Source organism: Solanum stenotomum, chromosome 12, assembly GCF_019186545.1.
Source record: "Solanum stenotomum isolate F172 chromosome 12, ASM1918654v1, whole genome shotgun sequence".
NCBI lineage: Eukaryota > Viridiplantae > Streptophyta > Magnoliopsida > Solanales > Solanaceae > Solanum > Solanum stenotomum.
The window spans coordinates 10807524-10817145 of NC_064293.1; the positions used below are offsets into that span (position 1 = coordinate 10807524).

General features: G+C 34.8%; 1 non-coding gene across 1 annotated transcript; it reads left to right on the forward strand.

The window, feature by feature from the left end:
* The first annotated feature begins 3757 nt into the window (after positions 1–3757).
* TRNAG-UCC (transfer RNA glycine (anticodon UCC)) lies at positions 3758–3829 on the forward strand. The gene has a single exon. It is a non-coding gene; the product is annotated as a tRNA-Gly (tRNA).
* The last annotated feature ends 5793 nt before the right edge of the window (positions 3830–9622 follow it).

Sequence of the window (9622 nt, forward strand, 5' to 3'; positions counted from 1 at the left end):
CATTGAATGCACTTGGGAAGAAAATAAAAATAATCTTACCCATCCAAGGAAAAGTTACTACAAAAAATATACTCGAACATATTAAAGTAATACTAATTCATCCCAAATTTTCTTTTATCATATGATAAAATAAATCTCTTTTTCTTCTTTTTCTTTCCCCATAAAAAAAACACAGAAAATAGAAGTAATTTCCTTACCACATAAAATACCAACATTAAATTTCTTAAGCTTGTTATCTCCTGTATTCAAATTAGCAAACCAGAAATAATAAAAGATGAAAAGAAAAAAACAAAGAACTATTCGAGTCCACAGAACCCACTGTGTGTCCTTAAGAAATTTAATCCCCTCAAGTACCTGAGGTTGCAGATTAATTCCTCCCAAGATAAAACGGATTAACCATTAAAGAAGTAGCGGTACCTCGAACTTCGATAATTTCAACGAACTCAAAATGACAGCAACGAATCACACACACAGACACGATCGATCGATTTTATTTTGTAAGAGATGTATGCAAAAGAAGGGAAGAATTCGATACAAAAAAATAAGAGAAAACCTCTCTATTTATAGCCAACAAAGGGTAAAGGTCACAACCATTTGGAAAGAAGACAATCTTTCAGAAAGGTCACAATACTTTGGAAAAGGCATAACTTTTCAAACGGTCACAATCCTTTAGAAAGGACACAACATTTCATAAAGTTCACAACCCTTCGGCATAGTCACAACTCTTCAGGAGAGTCACTACCCTTCATTTTCTGTTCACACCTTTAAAACCCAACATATTTGACACAAGAATATTATATTATATATATATATAGATAGAAGTTGCAACTGTTGCCTAAAAGAGTACAGCTAGTGTATAACTCTTTCCTTGTTAAAGAATATGAGAACAATTGGTTAAAACATGTGTGATCTAAACAGTTGATCTGTATCTTGAATGTTCTTACATAAATCTCAAAATCATCAAGAAGGAGAGGGGTTTTTCTTCTGGCATTTGCTTTTTACCCATTTGATGCCTATAGAAGTGCCATTCTTCATCTTTTGAGCCACTGCTTTTGCTTTCCCAAGTCCTGCTGATGAACTGCTTTTCTTGTCACTATCATTCTCTTTCTTGTTTTTGTGACTAATTTCCTCTTCATCCATAGCACCAAATCCTCCTGTACCCCATTGATCTGCCCAACTTGGTGCCTCTGTACCCATCAATCCTTTCAAATCTTGATCTCAAACCCTTTCAATAACAAACAAAGAAAAATGTGAACATAACAAATAGGGAAAATCTAACCAGAGGACAGAGGTGGATGGAGTCTTTGTTCTATGTGTATCACTAAAACAGAGTATTTTCGACACACAACATTACATAAAATCTGAACTCATAATCTCAAAAGTACAATGAATGTTGCTTAAAGAAATAAGTACAACAAGTTTAGTACCTTAGATACTGAATACATCAAATTTAAATTCGGAATCCACATTTGAATTTCACTAAGATATTTCTGTAGGTATACAGAAATGATCAAATATTATCTTTCACATAGCAAAGTGTTGCCTAACATTTTTGGCGCAATCAAATATATCACAAAGAGATCCATGATATGACATCCTATGTTCGAAAAATAAGCTACTAACTTACCTCGAATCACAGAAAATAGTTACGAGAGAAGAATCGAGGGATAACAGAATATTGATCAATAATGGCTTGGGGCTTACCTCTTTAGGGTCTTAACAGTGGTTGAGCTTGGAACTGATACTTTGAAATAATGGAGGAGCTAAGTATGCTCAAGTAGGATGCTAAGGAAAAATATTAAGCTTTAATATTTTGTGAGCTAGGCTGCATGTGGATAGGCTGTCTCTCAAACTTGTCTGTTCCTTTTAAAAAAGACTAGCCAGCTCATAACTTACCTTCTTCTGAAGCAAAGTTTGTTGGCATCATTACTTTATTCTTCAAAATAACTACCTACTCACCTTCTGAATGGTCAATTTTTTGGTAACCAATTGTGTACCAAAGGAGAAAGTAGAGTAGAAGGATACAGTTAACCAAAAATAGTCTGATGGTTCATTGGTTTGGCTTCAACATAATACTGTCTCATTTTGATATGACACCAACTTTAAGAAATTAATAACGTACACTTCTTTTGAATCTTGTGGTCTTAGATTAATGCTCATGAATATTGCTATCTTAAATACGTCACGTGGAAAAGTTAAAATTAAAGAGTTATCAAAAGAAGAGGAAAGAGGCATTACTTTTTATGTGGGCTAAAAAAAGAAAGTAAGGCAAACAAATTGAAGGAAGTATCCGTAACAGAGTTTTGGCCAGAAGTGAAGATGTAGCACTTGTATCAGATCATAGAACTAATGGAAATGCTATACAGAGAATAATTAAATGCTACTTCATCCGTCCACTTTTAGTTGTTATGATTTCTTTTTTTAGAGTCAAACTATAAGAACTTTGACTAACATTTTACGATGTATTTTTTTATCATATTGATATCTTTTTTTTTGTTATGTTGAGATCATTGGTTCATGTAAATGAGTAAATCATAACTTCATATTTATGAATTTGGTGGAAATTAAAATAAAATGAAACACACCTTGTGAAATTTTTTACCAGTACTAATCTTCACATTCACTTGTCACGCCTTGTTGAAAAAGATAGTGAATAAAGAAGAATGGATCATTGCTTTGTCTATTTGAGGAATATAAGAAGTTGGCAGAATGTCTCTTAATTGATTGTTGAAATCATTTAAATAAACAAGATTTTTAACCCCAATGGTTTTGCCAAATTCAAAGGGGTTAGTTACTATAGTAAAAAAACAGCCACTTGGCATATAAATGGAAAAACTAGGAAAATTAATTTCTTAAAAAGAGATTGATGGAATTCCTAGTTAATGAGAGTGCCACTTGTTCACGATCAACTTTATTTTTGTGTGTAGAAATTGTTTTTGGTGTTCACATATGGATAGTTGCAAAAGATAAGTTATATTGAGGAGCCTAAATATGAATTTTTGGGTGATTTGGTGTAGTTTTTAAAGTATTTTCGGATGAATCTGGTTTTGGATTCAAGGAAAACGATGAAATCACTTTTTTATATAATAGTGTACAATATTGTATATGGGTGTATAAATACCTCTTATAATTTTATATAATATTATATATTAGGTGTATAATATTCTATAGCAGGTTAAAAAATAGTTTTGTAAAAATATATGAAAGTTTTATATATTATTATGAATTAGATGTATAATGTTATATATCGAATCATGCTTCGAGCTAAAAATTTGTAAGTTTATGAGTATATTTTTGCAATGTAATTGGCTAATTATATTTTTTTTTTGAAATTTTCCCAAAGTAGTATAGATCCTAGATTAGGTTACAAAAATTAAGGAAGGAAGCGAAATTACTAGTCACCTATGTTGAGCAGATGAAGTTGGTGATGTGACTTTTCCAAAGGTAAAAAACAATTCAAGTAGAAGCAATAATATCTAGGAAAGATTCTTAGAATATATATAACCCAATTTATATGAATTACTTTCCTTTTTAGCCAATCCCAAAAAGAACGACATTTTTATATTAAGTAACAATTTAACTTTAAAATATCCATTTTACCCTTAATGAAATGATTTATAGCCACACAAATTTCGATCATTCATTTTAGATTATTAAAAGTATTCCTTTTTTTTTTAAACTTTGTGCCGAGTCAAACTATCTCACATAAAATGGGATGAAAGAAGTAGTATGTAAAGAGTGGTTTTCAAGCAATGGAGCGTTTGTAGTCCAACGGTTAGGATAATTGCCTTCCAAGCAATAGACCCGGGTTCGACTCCCGGCAGACGCAATCACCATTTTTTGGACATTATTCTTTATTATCTATACTCTCTTATATATTCTATATTCTCTATTATGTTATTCTTTTGGCCAATGACATGTATAATTTGATACTTACTAATTGTTCAAATATGTGTAATGTGTTCCTAATAGTAACACTTGGTAAAAAACAAACGCTAATATATATTGATTGTTGGTGAATTTGGGTAAGCATCTCCCGTCTCCACTAACTTCCAAATAAAAAATACCAATAAAATTATTCTTATACTACATATTATATTATGGTCAAAACTTAATTCATTTACTATCAATGCACTTGTGGCTTGTTCATTCCTTTGTGGGCATCTTCTAAGTAATTTCCTTTGTCATACTTTCTGGGAGATACAATGTTTGATGAAACATGAATTCGACTCCTAGTTCCTTTTAGAGTGGAGACTAAAGACCCGACAAAAGGATCAAAAAGAGAAAGAAAAGAAAACTTACTACCTCTGTCAAAATATGTTGGACATTTTTCGCTCTATGAGTTTTCAACTACAAGTAGGCCTGGGTGTCGAGTTGAGCTTTTTAAAGTACCGTAACACCTCGGAAGTGTAAAAGTCAATTGGAAGTTGGAATGAGAAAAGCTAGTTGGAAATATGTGAAAAGTGGACTTGTAAGGAGGGGTTCAAGGAAGGTGAAAGGGTCCGCGGTCAGTGAAGCCAACCTTGAGCCCAAACCTTATGAGAAATATCCAAAGGCAATGGTCTACAAACGGGTTCAAAAAGGGTGAAATGGTCCACGGTCAGTGAATTCATCAATGAACTCGAGCCTTGTGAAAAAATATTCTAAGGCAAGGGTCTAAGGAAGGGTTCAAGGATGGTGGAAGGGTCCGTGGTCAGTGAACCCATCCTTGAACCCGAGCGTTGTGAAAAATATTCTAAGGCAAGAGTCTAAGGAAGGGTTCAAGGACGGTGGAAGGGTCCATTGTTTGGGAACCCATCGTTGAACCCGAGCCTTGTGAACTATTCTAAGGTAAGGGTCTAAAGAAGTGTTCAAATATGGTGGAAGGGTCCACAGTCAGTGAACCCATCCTTCAACTCGAGTCTTGTGAAAATTATTCTAAGGCAATGATTCATGGATAGGTTCACGACTAGTAGAAGGGTCCACGGACAGTAGACCTGTCCGTGGAGATTGACTTAGAAAATCCCAAACTCCCCTCTGGTTCACGATAGCCTTCACGAACGGTGAAGTGATTAAAAATCTGTGAAAGGTTTCCATAGAGGGTGTTTCGGCAGTTTCTAAGTTAGGGCTATTTTGGTATTTTCCTATGTATTTAATATCTAAACTATGTAATTTTGACCCTAATTATAATCCATATATAAGATTTTTAACTCTTAAAATTACCCATTCTAAATTTGTTCTCCTAATTCCCAAATCCTAACAAAATTCATCCTCTCCAATTCTCTCTCAAGCTAAGGAAGAAAAATCTATGGGTTCAATTCAAAGTCTTCGTTTCACCATTTCTTTTGGCTTTGATTATCAAGGTATGTGCAATTTCACCATTGAATTTCATTTATCCAACGGGTCCCAAAGGATTTCTAAGTTTCTAATTCAATTTCTCCTAAACTCTGATACGCTCAAACTACACATCCCTAAAAAGGTATAAGCAGTCGTCGTCAAATAAAGAACCCAACTTGTAGGTTAGGGTCGATCCCACAAGGAATATGGTTCAGACTTAAACTTAACTCACTGTTATATCCATTTAGTCAAACTATTTCCGAGACAAGTAAATAAAGGGAGAGGGGGGTTTGTAAGCAAATAATAGATTGTTGATTACGTAACAAGTGAGCAGGATCCAAACTTTAAGTTATCAATATGAGAGAGAAACTAGGGTATATGTGTTCCCCACGAGCTTTTAATGCAGAAATCCTAATAATAGTAATCATTTTCTAGTGTTTTACATGCAAAGTTGGTGAGATAGATATCCCTAAGTGATTGGCCCTCCAAATAGGGAATTTCACTACGCACCTTGGTCCGACTACGAGTGTATACTTTACTAACCCTTACCTTTTTCCTCAGATTAGACTTCACATCAATGTTTGACTTAGTTTTCACCCTCACACCAATTGACATTAGACTATTAGATAGCATCTATATGTTGTTAATTCTTTTCTCATTCATTACCTCCTTGGTCCGACAAGTAGGAACGAGGCGAGTTCTAACGTTTGCAACCATTAAAAAGAATTCTAAGCGAAAGAATTACCAATACATGCATAAACACTATTCAAGAATTACTCAATTATTATTCATACATTGTTAATTGCTCATGGTTCCCACAACCCTAGTTGTGGATTTAGCTACTCATGCTTGAAAGAACACAATTCATGTTTTGATAAAAAAAATTCATGAACTTACGATTAGAGTAGATGAAACCCGAACTCTCCAATTGAATTTCAAAGTGAAAATCTTATAAACCGAAATCCGGAAATCAAATTGCTAAAGTTTGCAAGTTAATTCCCAAAGAAACACAAAAACTAAGAATATACAATGTTGTCTAACCCCCAAAAATGAGGTTTATATCTCCTATATATAGAAAACATGTCCTAAATAAAAAGGAAACAAAATAAGGAAATAAATTGTCTGGAACGCAGATTCAAGGGACGACTCGACCTATGGACCGTGGGTCGACCTATGGTCTGTAAGTCCCTTTATGTGACTCCATACTTAGGATTTTGCATCAGGTACTAGAACTTCAACTCTCTTCACCCATCGACGGATGTACAGGACGACCCATGGGTCGACCTACGGTCTGTCAGTTGCTTCGTAGTTCCACACTTGGTCAGAATTCTCTAATGCTCCATCTACGCCTACCCAACGACGGTCTGTCACAGGACCTATGGTCCGTGGATCACTATGTGGGTGGCTCCTTCTGCGTAATTTCAGCTATCATCTACATCAACTGCATTCCAAGCTTATTTCCTGCAAACATGATACAAAACACATTATTTCTAATACAATATACCCCTAGACACACGTAACTTCTAAGTGAAATGCATCAAAAATATCGTAAACTCACGGTATATCAAACTGATTAGGGTTTCATGTGATATTCATGTGTATTAATTGATGTTAATTTAATTGTTCACTTTATATCTTCCTATGTGCATCTTTATTAAACTACACGATTTCCTATTGATTTCCATAAGACCCATGCATTATTCATGATTTTGACTATGATTTTATGAAGATATGAGTTTGTGAAGAAAACTATGGATTTATGGATGATGATTTATGAAAGTTTATGCATGATTTTTGTAAAGATGTTATATAATCTAATGGTTGCTTTCAAGATAAGCATACATGAATTGTGAAGGGTTTTATCATATTAAGAAATCGTGAATGGTGAAATGTTTTCTCACACATGGTTTAAGGAGTTACTCTCAAATGATTTAAGCTTGGATTGGTAACTAAATTATGTTTTTCCAAGTACGATGATTATGTTTATGAAATTGACTATTCCATTGGGATTTAACTTAGCAACGAGAGAACTTTGAGGTGAAGCTCAAATAGGGCAGTCTCTAGTAGTAACCTCTAAATCCAAACTATGTGCCCCCTTAGGATTATCTTAAATAACATTTCTAGTGGATCCACAAATAGCATATGATATGATACGAAATCCTACCTTGGAAAGTAGACTCTCCCTTCTTGTTGTGGGAGTTACATTGGATTCCATGTTATATCTCACATGGTCTATTGTCGGTTAAAGCTAATATCCAACAAAATGAACTAAGTTACTTTCTAATATTTTATGAAGCTTTCATATGATTCTAAGATGTATTGACCATGTTCATATTTTATGATTCTTCTTGAAAGGTTTTACTATGTTTAGTTTGGTCATGCATAGGTCCTTTTATAATCATATTTTTATGTTTATGCATATCCCTCACACTTAGTACATTCCTTGTACTAATGCATACTTTTGCCTACATTGTCTAATAATGTAGGGTATGACGCTTTCTCTCCTCCCGCTTGTGGCTAGATTCAGATTTTCTGCATTGGAAGATTTGGTGAGTCCTCATGTTCCGAGGACTATGTCACATTTACTTACTTTTCTTATGTTTTAGTTTCAGACATTACACATGGTGTACGGGTTACATCCTGACCACCTTTTTGATGTATCAGATTGGCTTGTCGAGACTATGTTAGACTTCCACTTTTATGTCAAACTCTTAAATAATATGATACTTTCTACTTTTGTCTATTATATTGTGTAGGATGTATGTCAAGTGTCTTATTTAGGGCCACTTTGGGTCTTATATGTCATGTCACATCTAGGGTATATTTTGGGTCGTGATAAACTTGGTATTCAGACACAAGGTTTAAAATGAGCCTAGGAAGTCTTACAAGCCCTGTCGAGTAGAGTCTTGTTCATGAGTGTGAAGCGCACCACATTTAAGAATAGGATGCTATAAAACGTTAAGGAAACTTCACTTCTTTCACTTCTCTAAACTCGTGCCACAAATTTTATCTCTATAAAAGGTCCTTTTCTTAATTTGTATCTGATGTTTTTCAAGATATAGCTCCCTCGAAGAGCTTATGTGAGAAGGAACGTGGCCAATAATATGGAGACCGAGGTTTCCAAGCCTCAGTTGACCTTTTGACCCAGCAAGTGACTCATGCCAAATTTCAAGCCATTTTTCAAGTGTTGGCTCAAGTTATGACGACCCAAGCGAATAGAAAAATCGTTGCTCCCATAAACTCAAATGTGGGTATGGCGACAACAAGGATAAGTGAATTCACTAGGATGAATCCTTTTGAGTTCCATGGTTCATGAGGATCCTCAAGAATTAACTAATAAGGTCTATAAGATAGTGGGAATTACGGGAGTGTCAATGGTGGGAAAGGCAGAATTGACCGCTTACCAACTCAAAGGTGTTGCTCAAATTTGTTTCAACCAATAAAAGGAAGATAGGGTGGTAGATGTAGGTTATCTTGATTGGGACAAATGTAAAGGGGCTTCTCTTGATCGATTCTTTCTTCTTGAGACAAGAGAAGCAAAGGTGCTTGAATTCATTAATATTTGTGAAGGAAATATGAGTGTGGAGAAATATGCATTGAAGTTCACTCAATTGCATAAGTATGCTCCGATAATGGTTATCGACTCTACGGCAAAAATGAGTAAGTTTGTGTCGGGTGTTTTCGATTTAGTTGTCAAAGAATGCTGAAACGCCATGTTGATTAAGGAGAATGATATCTCTCGTTTCATGAAACATGCCCAACAAATTGAAAAGGAAAATTTCAAGGAAAAGGAAAGAGAGTACAAGAGGGCAAGGATTAGTAATGGCGACTTTTCTCATTCGAGGTCCGGTGGACATGGGCATCCTCAATTTTGGAAAAAAATTTCCAGTCAAGGTTCTTCTAATGCTCCGACATCTAATTTCAATAAATATAGGGTGTCTAACCCTAAGCCTCAAGGGGGTGGAGCCAATGGATCTTCTATTCCCATTTTCCAAAGGTTTGGTAAGAGTCACTCAGGAAAAAATATTTAGTCGGTATGGATGGTTGCTTTGGTTGTGTAAAACGTGGTCACAAAGTGAAGGATTGTTCGTTGCAAGCTAGCAAGATAAGGATGACATGCAAGCTCAGCCTAGTGGTTCTGATTTGGGTGCTCCTCGTCGAAATAGATTTTATGCTCTTCAGACCTGATTTGATCTTGAAGGTTCTTCGGATGTGCTAACTGGTATGTTGAAAGTATTTCATTTTAGTGTGTATTTTTTTCTTGATTCGGGTGCTATGTTATCATTTGTTACTCCTTATTTGTCCA